The following is a 13881-nucleotide window of genomic DNA, read 5'->3' on the forward strand; positions in this document are numbered from 1 at the left end:
TCTTGTTGAGCTTTAATGCTCACGAACAAAAAGGACTTCTTTGTGCACTTGCAGTTTTGTTTCTATTTATTCAAAAACACTAAATATTAAAGGAATATGCTTCTGAATATTTGTTTTAAAGCAGGCAATGGGAAAGGATTAAAATACCTTAATCAGACGAAGGGAAGGCTTTGGCCACTTGATTAGGGCTGATTTCCACCATCTGCTTATACTTACTGAGGATCTAGCCCTGGCTGAACACTAATTTGTGCATTTCCTAGAAATTGAAATCTCTCAGCAAGCAAATTAACAAGAGCAGGGATTCAGCAATAATGGAGCTTCTCAGCTTTTGTTTCCCTCTGACAGATGGACAGGGGTGCACTCAAATTGAATTCAGCTTTAATTGCATTGTGCCATTTAAAATTTTATCTGCTCCACAGATTTTGTTTACAGGTTTCAGGATTCCAAACCTTTGGAAATATCCTCCCCCACCAGCTCTAGCTGAGCAAAAGGCCCCTTTGTAATTCCCGATGACTGTTATCAGATGATTATTCCCAATCGTCGCCCCTCCAGAACAGGGGCATTCTATTTTAAAGCAACAATATGAAATATGCATGCGCCTTTTTTGAGTTTGAAATGGATAGGGATGAAAATGATGTTTACCCACATTGTGCATATTTTCCTAATCAGTAAAACTCTTCAGAAACTGATATATTAGGACAATAAGTACTATGCACAGTGGAAACAGACCTCTGATTGGTTTGTTTCCCGTGGAGGCTCTGTAAATTGTCAATCATTAAGTCTGTCACCTTGAGCTGTACATATCTGAGGTTAACCTAGAGTGAATAAATAATGATATCATAAAGACTTTTTTTTAGCTTTTGTTTGTCATGGAATTGTGTGGAATGTGGCAAGTGTTCTTTTGTTAATTAATATATGAAATTACTATTTTTAACCACAGATGTATACTTTTCCTGAGCCTCGCTTCTCTAGTTTCACATTTTATTTAGTTTAAATCATCAGGATCCTGAACTTCATCCATACTAAAAACAGCAATTTCTAAGCACTTACATGCTCTAATGATTTCTTTGGACCCCCCCATTTTAACTGCTTAAATCGTGATTAATTTCAGTGTGATTTTTTTTCTTTGGACCAGTTTGCACGTCCAAATTCCAAAATACAAACAAATCATGGTGTTTGGATGTGCTCATTTATTCCTATCAGTTCAATGCTTCATTTTCTAGGTAGAATGACCCTGAAGGTTGCATTGCCCATATCTAGTTTGTAATTTCAGACCACACTATGTAATCTCAAAATCATGCTTAGCAATTTCTGTTGAAGCGATGATGTCTGATTCTTGTTTGCTAACCAGATTACAGTTGTGACTTGTTAATTTGGCAAACAAAATATAGTAAATCTTCCTTAACCATAGCCTGGTAGGATGTTGAAATTTCTCTTAAGACATTATTTCTGCAAAGAAAAAGATTCTTTCTCATGTATGAAGTGTGTTTGACTTCTCAGCTGATTGGAAAGTTTTAAAAGTATCCTACACAGGGAGAGTGACTAAATATGTATGTAGAATTGTCGCTTAAAAACAATTAAGCTTAGTTCTAGTGCCGTAATAATAATAATAAAAAAATTATACTCGGTCCCCTCTCCACAAGGACTCTGGCAGCTTGCAACAAAATTAACACAATACATACAAAGCAAAAATCAAAAAAGGCAATACAGCAAATGTAAACAATCGTAAACAAAATTAAACAAAAACAGTTTATTGTAAGAGTGTGCAACTGTGGCTCTCAAACTGCTTTTGGACTATAATTATTGATGGCAGTTGTAGTCTGCAAAATTTGTTGGTCCACATTTTCTTCAGGCCTGCCTTAAGAAGAGCTTGACATACAGCTATTAAGCAAGCTTTTATCTTCATTTTAGTGGCCCATTTTTGTCTCATGGCACAGACTGCAACAAAGCTGTGAAAAACTTTGCAAGTCTACTTATCTGACCATTTGGGATTATACAGTTGTAATTATAGATGGTTATTGTTTCCTATATCTGTGTATTTTTTGTGTTGTTAAGTTTTCATATTCATAGATTAATACACAAATTGACCTTGACAAATCGATATTGTCTTTAAAAATGCCTAATCTCTGTCTCAGTGTTTTAACAAGTTGGCCCTCACCTTTTGCAGTGTTGGGGTGAAGTAATATTAATATTTTGAGCCTCCCCCCTCCAAACATGCATGCTGAAAAAATTCTCTGCCTTACTCCAAAGCTGGCTTCACTGGACCTCCAGAGGGGAGGTAGAGTAGGATGATGATGCTGCAAGAGATTTTTGTAGCAGTGTCCTCATTCTAGGAGACAAAGGGGGAGGTTCATAGACTGGTGGCGAAGGCAACTACAAGCCTGGTAATAATCAATTCCACAAAGAAAAACTCACGAATGTTGATGGCCAACTGTAGTTCAAATAGTGAAGTTGTACAGATTTAGGTTGGGACAACCACATATTAGGATTATTTTTTCATGCTGCCGAGGTTGGTATTCCCATCCTCTCGATGTTGTGTCCAACCCCCCCCCCCCTTCCAATCTACTCTAAAGTCCTGAAGCTGCCTCCTATATGCTTTCCACACTGCAATATAAGCAGACAGGATTGACTAAGCATCTGGCAATTTCTCAATCATCCTTGGAGGCATTATTATTGCAAAAGCAATGACACCTCCAAAGGACCCCTGTAACTCAGTGCTGATGTCATCATTGTGTGTCCATGTATGGGGGTTTGTTGTCAGTTCATCTCTGATTTTTCCTGCTTACATTGCACAATGTAATGCCTGTGTTAGGAAATTTTCGGGGCTTTACATTAAGTACAAGAGGGTGGTATATGGCATAAGGTATACATGTGAATTTTGTACCAACGCCAGGGGTCTTCAATTTTTTTAAACAGAGGGCCAGTTCATAGCCCCTCAGACTATTGGGTGGCAAGACACTAGTTTGAAAAAAAAACATGAACAAATTCCTATGCACACTGCACATATCTTATTTGTAATGCTAAAATATAATAATGAAAGAACAACACAATATTTAAAATGAAGAACAATTTTAACCAACATAAATTTACCAGCATTTCAATGGGGAGTTTAGGGCTGGTTTCGGCTGATGAGATAGTCAAGTGAATTAGGATTGTTGTTGTTGTGTGCCTTCAAGTCTTTTCAGACTCAGAACGACCCTAAGTCTAAAGTTTAGGTCAGGGACCAGTTAAGGGGGTGCATCTGCCCCATGGGCCTTAGTTTGGGGACCTCTGCAGTATGCCATGGGAATATTTAATTGAAGCCAGTATCTGACATTTATTCTGATTGATGATTTTGTGACTGTTTGGTACAGAAAAGGTATGGGGAAACTAGAATGAAATGATCTATAACAAAAATATCAAGTCATTTGGCAATGTTTTTGGAGTTGTCCTAACCCTTTAGGTGTATTACTTGAAAAGCTTTTCATGCTAAATACTTCTACTCTTTTGAGGGCCTTTTTGTTTTTTTGGTTTTTCTTTTTTTAGTTCTGACAATTCTGGGTTCTGTCTTTTAAAAATACATTGCTCCTGTACATTCCCAACCAAAAGAATGTCCTCTTTGTGTGTGTGTGTGTGTGGGGGGGGGGGGGGGGGGATGGATTTTTCATGGTTGGACTCTGAAATAGTTTTTTAAAATGACATTCTATAACTACAGATACTTACCTCCTTTTCTGTTGTCGGCTTTGGTCACTTGGAGTTAATTAAAATTTCAGACTTGAAGTTACCAGTCAAGATAGCACATGTATTTCTCTCTACTGTGTTCACAAACAGGCACCAGGAGAATCTGCACAGTGCCTGGTAGCTGGTATATGATATCTCTCTCTAGTTTATAGCCTGGTACAATGCTGCCATTGCCCCATGTGGCAAATGGTGTAAGCTATTGTAAAACTGTTTGTCTATGTGATTAAGACATTGCAGCAGTGTGCAGCACCATCCAATTACTTTTTTAATTTAATTATGCTAGGAAAAAAGAGAATAGCATAATAGAAAGTCTTGTCATAGGGAATATGTAAAATGTAAATTGAAGAGCCATGAAAATTTCATGCATTGGCAGTCTGATTTGTTCTTATTTTCAACTTGTTATGAAGAGTGAGTTTCTTAAATGCAATAAAACAAGACGTTGCAGCGTTTAGTAATTACTTAGTTCTACATCAGAATAATTATATACAGTGTATGTGTGTAGCCACTCTGTGAAACCAGAATACTTCGGGGCCCATATCAATTTTGTCTTTTAGACAGTGTAAATAAAGCTGAATCTTCAACTTTCAAATTAAAACTGATAACCTTGGGCAATCAGGGCTTTTATAAAAAAAGGGGGGAGATGGGGGGAGGACTTTCGCTTGCCTTGGAACAGGTTGTGTCTCTGGAATGCTTCTGGGACTAAAGAGATCAATTAAGTGTGTATAAACAAACAGTTGGAAAAAAGCTACTAAAACAACAGAGGAGAAAGCTCTCTATTGGGCTCCAGGGGCCTGGGGGAGAGAAGTTTCATTAACTGGATCTGAAGTCCTATGGCCCTCTATAAACAGGCATTAATTAAAGAATGTAAAAAATAAAGTTTCAGACCTTGCAATATGGTAATGATCATATGATTCAGGGCCTGGGAAGGAGAGGAGCAGCAGAGGTCATAAAATAAGCATGAAGCATTTAATATGAGTGCTTGGCAGGGATTTCTGCAAATTAGTTGGTTATTTGCTGGTCCAAAGCAAATTAAGGTGATTTTGCTTCACTTGCTAATTTTTTATGTGCATGCTTGGCAAAATGTTTTTCACAAATGGATGAAGGTTATTGTTAATTGCATAATGAGAAATATTAACATATTTAAATAAGCCAGCATATTCTGTCATAAGATGCTAACATAGGTTTCACTTGTGCATAAACTTCAATAAACTTCATCTGCTGCACAACAGTGATAATTTTACATGAATTTTTCTCCCTCCCCCCTCTCAAAAATGTTCTTAGATTGTATAAATCTGTTAAGTGACGGGATGTATTTCTTTACCATGTTGTCAAAAGGTTTCTTATTAAAATTTCCTTCCCAAGGACTTCATGACTTCTTCCATGTATTAAGTTAGTTTATTTTAGAATGCAGCTTCCCTTAGTTGGTAGCAGAAATCTTAAATGTTTAAAAGAATACTTTTGTATAAATACCATTTTCCTTCCTTTCCAATCTCTTTCTTGTTCTGTTTATGCCTTTTTGTAATATGATACAGCTAACATTTCACTCAGTTGTTGCTCTCAGGCAAGTTATTTTCGACATATCCTCATAATACACTCAACTTCAAAAAGACTTGGTGGAAACAACCGTTGAGTTAAATGTGGTTTCAGTAGAGTGTTAATGTGGTAACATTAGAGTTATCCTGAGAGAATGCTGTTAAGTAACAGAGTGGGTAGAATGGAATATAAATTCCAATAGCCTATTCTAGTTATTCTGTAAGAGTGTGAAAGCAAAAAACAAAACAAATGTCTTTTTCTTTCCTTTTCTGGATGTGTGGACATTATTAAGGAAATGGAAGAACTGCAATAATGTGCAGTAATTCTCCCATCTATTCACATTTCTGCCCCCACTTTTCTTTCCTATTGTGATTAAAGTGGAACTGGGGTGGTGCACATTGTAGAGCAGAGAAAATGAAGGCGGTGGGGGGGGGCACACTGACAAGCATCACACTATAGTGAAGAACTCATACTAGCTGAATGTTTCTAGGGCTTCACATTTCTAAAATGACAGGGTCCACTTAGAGGTCAGGAAAAGAGTAGGCCACCTGTTCAGAAAATATTCCAATTGCCATCTGTGGCACTATAGTCTGTTGTATGTGTGTGTGCGTGTCTTCAAGTCACTTTATCCCAGCTGAAATTATGCCAAAGTACAGGCAAACTGTCTTTGCCCATATTTGTCCACAGTTACCTTTGCCTTTTACCCTTCTGCTCCAATCTTTTGTACCTCGCTGTGTTGAAATGCCTGTTGTAAGTTCTTTGGGGGAAAGCAGTCTATACAGTCTAACCTGCTTGTATTACTGTGTTTAAGGTAATGTGTATCCAGTCATAATAAAAATTCTTCATCAGATACAGTGCTATTTGTAAACATGTTTTTGAGTGTTTGTGGAACTCAAACAAGACAATCTCATAGCATTTGTTATAAAATTTAGCAGTTGTTTACGTATCTGTAAAAACCCATGATTTATTTGGTTCCTCTAATTTTCTTTTTGAATATAATGCTTCTTAAAGTTATAATAACATATGGTCTGTTGCCATCTCTAGATGTGTTGAATTATACCTCCTATCATCTCCACATTGGCATGCTCAATGATGGGAGTTGTAGTCCAACCTGTCCGGAAGGCATTAGATTAGGGAAGATTAGTGCAGTAAATTACCAAAAGCAGTCATCATCTTTATGGATCACGTTTATTTCCCATATGGTAAGTATCCCCAAACTGGGACTGCTATATGAGTAAGTAGAAGTGAAATAGAATATTAGCCAAGTTTCCAGGCAATGCTCACCAAGTAATACTTTACGAAGAGGAGGGACTGGAGTGGGAAGGTACTGTTGACTTTGTCATGTTACAGCAATTTTAGATGGACAAATTTCAGTTGAGGAAATTTCATGACTCGGTAAAATGAGCAATGATGACATCTGTGGATGCAGGTCTGTTCATATCTTCGTAGAGCCTTTAGGGAAATAAATATCTCAGAACATTCGGTGAAGTGAAGCTCACTCAATAAATCAACCTGACACAATAACACTTCTGGCACATGAGCTGTGCTTTCTCCTCAGCACCACCTACCCCTCTGCGTTCCTGAGCTACCAAATGGTGTCTCCCCATAGGCCTGTAAATCAAATTGGTGCACACAAATACAGTGAGAATTTATTGGGAATTGGTTTTGTTTGGCAAAAACATTACTTATTAGATGAACTGAGATGATAATGCATTTTGACCCTTTAAGTACTGAACAGCTTCAGACATCACTCACAGAAAATGCCTGCTTAACGTAGGAATCTGTCCATAGGCACAGGCACACAGGATTCATACTGGCTCAGTGCGGAGATTTAATCTGAGTTTCCCACAATCCCTTTTTGCAAACCATGAGGTGGCCTTGGAAATGGATGCTTCCTCTTTTCTTCCTTTCATTTTTTTGGCATGAGCTCCCTCTGCCCTTTCTTTTTTCTTTTCAGTTAACTGTAGTTTAGTATCACATATGAACAGATTTTAAAAGCTCACTTTGATGTCCAGTTTAACACAGATTTGAATGAAGGCCTCAAATTGGGTTTCCAAATGTGGGTAAAGAAATAACCTAGTTAGCACTTATATAATTGTTTGATAACCTTGAATTACTGTGAGCACCAGAGAAGTATGGGAAGACAAATGTGTACTGGGAAGAGTGAAACTGATGTTCTATTTCCAAGCTATAGTTTGCAATCCAACATTTCCCGGAACTTTTGTTGGGATTAAATCATGGCTCAGAAGAGAGCTTATTGTGTTCTGTTTAAACAGAAAATCCAAGCTGAAAGTCACTACACCAAAAAACCATAACCAGACAATACATTAGAATGCTAAATTGCACTTTTCCCACTTTGCACTTTTTTGTAAAAATCTGTGATCTGAGAATTTCTCCCATATTATTTCTATCTATCCCCTAGCTAGCAAAAATCTGTATGTGTGAACAGACAAAAGAGGATTTATTTTTTTAAGCTGCAAAGTTACTGTGCATTGACTCTGGATTCACTTCCTAACAATGTAAGTAACTTTGTCTTGAATTAAAAATAACGAACACTGCAATAGTCTCTTAGGCAGGCCTGGTACACAGTTTAGAGAAAATGAAGTGACCACCTGAGCTGTGTAGTTACCAAACAGCAAAAATACTGGGATGGATAGATCTCATGCATATTAGTTTTTTATTGAGGATTACCTAATCTTGGTTAAGTTTTAAGACTAATCAGAGTTTCCTTAATGTGCTCTTGAGGAGAAATGGTTCAAAGCTAGGAGGCAAGGCACACCATGACAACCTAATGCGACCCATCAAATTTTGTTCTAATGAACCTTGGCCAGTGACCTTTCATGTAGTGATTGATCACATGTGCCAAAGCAGAAACTATCTACAGAATTACTGCTATGTTAAAGCTTCAACTAGAAGCTTCATTTGTTTTTCTTCTAGTTAAAAAAGTCTGTTTCAAATCCTATTTGCCCCTTATCTCTGTTTGTTCAGTTGTTTTTAATATCACGTACTGAAAGAATTTCAATAGCTGTTTCACCATGAAGTCATTTGTTATCCTTCAGCGGGTCTTTGCCTGCTGAATTGTAAAGCAGCCTCCACTATTTGCATCCTCCAGATGGAGCAGCATATAAACACTCCTAGATATTTCTGGTAAGTATGAAAAAAATATCTTATTTGTCCTTTCTGTGAATAAATAAGAGAATGTCAAATTTTATAGACTAATAAATTTGTATGCTGGGAGTGACATTGAATCTCTCATGGCCTGCAATGTCACAGACCCTGAGAGAGAAACAATTTTGTTTTGTTTTGTTATCAAATGTATACTAAGTCAAGTAGTGGGCTCAGTAAAAAGGCAAGGAATTTGATTGTGCTGTTTGTCTGCTCAGGAGACTAATTCAGTTGCAAATTTGCCATGAGGAAATACCATTCAGATTTTTTTCCCAGGCTTTCAAAAGCAATCATAAAGATAGTCAAAAACAAAATGAAAAGAAGGAATATCTAATATGATGTCCTATCTTATAAGTATGTTAAAAACATAAATTTAACATACTTGATATTACAAATTGGTTTTTGAACTTTTGATAGTTTGTACATCACAAACCACAACTGCCCAGCACAACACAGTGGAAAGGAAATTCTGTGGAAGTCCCATTGCTGTGTAAAGATCCAGCAAAGCTTCTGTATTGTTTGTTTTTGTTTCCCCATGGTCACCTGTTTGTCTCTCTCTGCGGTGGCCATGACATACAAGCTTATGGTTACTGACATTTCATTAGAATATATATATTTAATTAACAGCACATGAACATACACTTTAGTTGTAATATTAAATTCTAATATTCCGTTATAATAGTAGAGCCTTCCTCTTATTTTGTATTTGTGTTCAAATTTGATGCAGTGATGATTGTAGAAAATCAAAACATTACAAAAATATGAAATGTGAATTTGTACAGGAACTTGGTAAATCAAGTTCCCTTAATGCTGTGGCTCTACTCTAGTTGGGATTAATAAGTGAATGGAGGCTTAAATGTTGACTCATATTCTGAGAAATGTGAAAAAAACAGCTCCCCCCAAATAGCCGAAGTAGTGATCATTTCTGTTTGTTGGTTGTTGTTTATTTGTTCAGTCGCTTCCAACTCTTTGTGACCTCATGGACCAGCCCACGCTAGTAGAGTTCCCTGTCCGCCGTGGCCACCCCCAGCTCCTTCAAGGTCAAGCCAGTCCCTGTTGATATGAGGGCCAAAAATGGCAGTAGTTGGCAAATCAGATGAGAGGGTATGCCATGCCAGTATGCATTCTCTTATTCGCCTTAAATATTTCAAGAATGTATGTCAATGTGGAGACATAACATGGCTATTATTTGAGGTCTAAGTGTTTGCATGAGAAGGAAAAAGACGCATAGTAAGAAATGAAGGCTTATTCCAGATATAGGTAAAGGTAAAGGATTTCCCCTGACATTAAGTCTAGTTGTGTCCGACTCGGGGTTGGTGCTCATCTCCATTTCTAAACCGAAGACCAGCATTGTCCTTAGACACCTCCAAGGTCATGTGGCCGGCATGACTTCATGGAACGCCATTACCTTCTCACCAAAGCAGGAATATCTTGATCTGCTGACATTTGCATGCTTTCGAATTGCTGGGTTGGCAGAAGCTGGGGCTAACACCGGAAGCTCACTCCACTCCCCAGATTTAAACCACCAATCTTTCAGTCAGCAAGTTCAGCAGCTCAGCTGTTTAATCTGCTGCACCACCGTGTTATATCACCAGATATATTTAAGCTTAATTTGCAAGAAAGCAAGAAAAAAAATCTCAAGAACATTCATTCTTGTTTTTATAGCTACCTAGTATCTACAGATGCATATGTAGAATAATTTTATTTCCAGATCACCCAGCAACAGTCACCCCTGATTGTCTGTTGGCTGCATCTACACAGCTTCAGGAAGTGTGTCCATCTTCATCATCATTCACTGACCACAATACATTCAGTAAGAGGCATCTGTAACTGATAGATAATTTTTATATTCTGTGAGTAATAAGGGAGGAATGAGGTGCAATCACAATATCCAGCACCAAATTGATCCCTGGAAATGTATTTTGCTGAATGAAGTTTTAAGCAGACCTAAATGAAATATCTGAGACAGAAGTATTTGAAATCAATATTATGAAACATTCTGAAATAGTAATCTCTGGCCACCTAGCAACAAAGGGACTCAGTGGTACAAATTAAAACGTACAGTGTACACATCTATTCTGTATTACTATTAGCAATGGCTTATTTGTCACCTAGGACATACGTATAGTTGACATTTCCCTGATAACAGCTTAAACTGTGATGAATTTTACATTTTATCACACACATTTTCCCCTGGATATGCGACCTATACAGATTGGTATCTGTGAAATTATACTTGAGTATCTTCAAGTTTGAATTTCATAGTACAATCTATGCAGGTTATTCACTGCATTACAAAGCAATACTAGTAGTTTTTTAACACGACAAAACTGCAATAACAGTTCACTTTCATGTTAATAGTAAATTTATTTCCTTTCCTTCTGATTAGTAAACTAAAATTAAGAATGTAAAAGATATCTGTTGACATAATAGCAGTGTGTATCTAGAATGTGAACTACAAAACAAAAAAGGAGAAATAAATAGAAATATATTACAAATGCATAATTCACCCCCCCCCCCCCCATTTTTCACTGGATGACATTACAATAGCCCAACTTCAGCAGCTGGAGCCCCCCGGGTGGCCTAATGGGTTAAACCCTTATGCTGGCAGGACTGCTGATGGAAAGGTCGGCAGTTCGAATCGAGGGAGTGGGGTGAGCTCCCGTCTGCCTGCTCTAGCTCCCCATGCGGGGACCTGAGAGAAGCCTCCTACAGGATGGTAAAACATCAAACAGGGTTGTTGTATGTTTTCCGGGCTGTATGGCCATGTTCCAGAAGTATTCTCTCCTGACGTTTCACCACATCTATGGCAGGCATCTTCAGAGGTTGTGAGGTACCTCACAACCTCTGAGGATGCCTGCCATAGATGTGGACGAAATGTCAGGAGAGAATACTTCTGGAACATGGCCATACAGCCCGGAAAACATACAACAACCCTGTGATCCCAGCCATGAAAGCCTTTGACAGCATATTAAAACATCAAACATTCGGGCGTCCACTGGGCAACATTCTTGCAGACGGCCAATTCTCTCATACCAGAAGTGACATGCAGTTTCTCAAGTTGCTCCTGACACGAAAAAAGCACCTATGTTCCTATAGGGTAACTAACTACATCAATGTAAAGGAAGCTGATATTGAGTACTAAAAGCTCTAATTTTGTAATGTCCTTTGGACATGGTTGATAGGAGGGTGAGTTTCTTTTTCTCAGATTCCAATCTACTAGTATATCTTTTCTGGCAATTTAGGAGATCCAGTTTGCCCTCATAAAAGCCTTCTGTGTTATCAGGACAAATGAGAGAGGATACTTCTCTGGAGATCTAGCTGCCACATTGTCACAGGTCCAAGACCCAGATGCGGACCCAGGCCTTAAGATAAGAAACAGAAACTGACCCTAGCATGTTCTGTTAATGCAACACAAATTCAGATTGATCGATTAATATTAAATCAGATTAAGTCTTAGAAACAATCACCTCATCTATTTTGGTATTCTGTTAAATTTGTTCTGAAAACAAGGAAGATTTTTCAATACATACATGAGATATGTGAGTGTGTTTTCTAGTCACATGATGACCTATGGCTTACCCTATAATTTCATAGGATTTTCTTGGGCAAAGAATTCTCAGATGTGGTTTTGCCAGTTCCTTCCTCTGAAATATAACCTATACTACCTGATAATCATTGGTGGACTCCTAATCAACTATCTTAACAGACTAGAGTGATGGGCCGAAACTAACAAAATGAAGTTCAACAGGGACAAAAGCAAGATACTTCACTTCGGCAGAAAAAATGGAATGCAAAGATACAGAATGGGGGACTCCTGGCTTGACAGCAGTATGTGTGAAAAAAATCTTGAAGTCTTCGTGGACAACAAATTAAATATGAGCCTACAATGAGATGCGGCTGCTAAAAAAGCCAACGGGATTCTGGCCTGCATCAATAGGGGTATAGCATCTAGATCCAGGGAAGTCATGCTACCCCTCTATTTTGCCTTGGTCAGACCACACCTGGAATACTGTGTCCAATTCTGGGCACCACAATTGAAGGGAGATGTTGACAAGCTGGAAAGCGTCCAGAGGAGGGCGACTAAAATGATCAAGGGTCTGGAGAACAAGCCCTATGAGGAGCGGCTTAAAGAACTAGGCATGTTTAGCCTGCAGAAGAAAAGGCTGAGAGGAGACATGATAGCCATGTACAAATACGTGAAGGGAAGTCATAGGGAGGAGGGAGCAAGCTTGTTTTCTGCTGCCCTGCAGACTAGGACGCAGAACAATGGCTTCAAACTATAGTAAAGGAGATTTCACCTGAACATCAGGAAGAACTTCCACACTGTAAGAGCTGTTCGGCAGTGGAACTCTCTGCCCCGGACTGTGGTAGAGGCTCCTTCTTTGGAGGCTTTTATGCAGAGGCTGGATGGCCATCTGTCGGGGGTGCTTTGAATGCGATTTCCTGCTTGTTCCGTCCCCCAGGACGATGGTTTGCCTTACCTATTGGTCGTTTGTTTGTTTTCCCTCCTTTGCATCTTGTTTCAGCCTCTGGCTGCAAAGCCCAGGAAAAGTGGCTTGGAATCTGCAAAAGCTGGCTGCAGTTTTCTTTGCAGTGATTGGTCAAAGAGTGCAACATCTTAGGACCGCCCTTTTTACCAGGGTCTAGTCTCCATTTTGGAGCTTCATTCTGGCTATAGTTTTCCAACGTGCTGGAGCTGTGCAAGGCTAACTGGGACAAATCATCCTCAAAACCAGGCCAATCTAAGCCTATCCAAATTAGATAAGTATTGAATTATATTGATCTGGAATAAGAAATCTAGTTAGAGGAGCAGGGTTATTCCATCGCTTCTAGAACTAATCTTTGCTGTAAAGATAGGGAAGGAAAGAGTTTCTCCTTCTAATATAGGCAGCGTGATTAGGGTATAGTGGTTTTATAATCACCTTTGCTTTCTGGAACCAGGGATAATTCTGTACCTAAAACCTATAGAAATTTGTTTCATTTTCTGCAACTTTAAGATCTGTGCCAGGTTTACAACCTTGTATGAATAAACATCCTTTTTTGAAGTTATCCAGACTCAGTCGTTCAATATCTATAGGACAGCTTATAGGGATTTGCAGTTCGCCCGGATAAAGGACAGCACGTTTCAGTTTTATAGCTTTTTATTGTCCGGGGGACGGCACAGTTTTGAGGTAGATCAGCGGTTTTTCCGCTTCAGCTAGCTTGCACGGCTTTATAGTTTTTTATAGTTTAGGAAGTTTTAGTATAGGCTGCGGCTTTTCCGCCTGAGCTCAGTCTGCATACCTAAAGACTCTACCAGCGTCTGAGGCAGTGGAGCCCGCTCTCAGACCTGAAGGAGTCAAATAGTGGGGCTCTATTTCCTTGCTATTTGGCTCGCGTGTGCGCACGTAGCCCAGTGGCTTTCTGGGTTTGCACAGGCTGTGCAGTTCCCAGCAACGTCCAGGGCTCCCTCGGCGGTAG

The 13881-nt window shown here is 38.8% G+C and overlaps 1 protein-coding gene across 6 annotated transcripts in view; it reads left to right on the forward strand.

Annotated features, from left to right (window-relative positions):
• The window catches only part of dach1 (dachshund family transcription factor 1), a 399470-nt gene that overhangs the window by 71012 nt on the left and 314577 nt on the right, over window positions 1-13881 (forward strand). The gene's annotated exons all lie outside the window — the stretch shown is intronic.

Source organism: Anolis carolinensis, chromosome 3 (assembly GCF_035594765.1).
Source record: "Anolis carolinensis isolate JA03-04 chromosome 3, rAnoCar3.1.pri, whole genome shotgun sequence".
Classification (NCBI taxonomy): domain Eukaryota; kingdom Metazoa; phylum Chordata; class Lepidosauria; order Squamata; family Dactyloidae; genus Anolis; species Anolis carolinensis.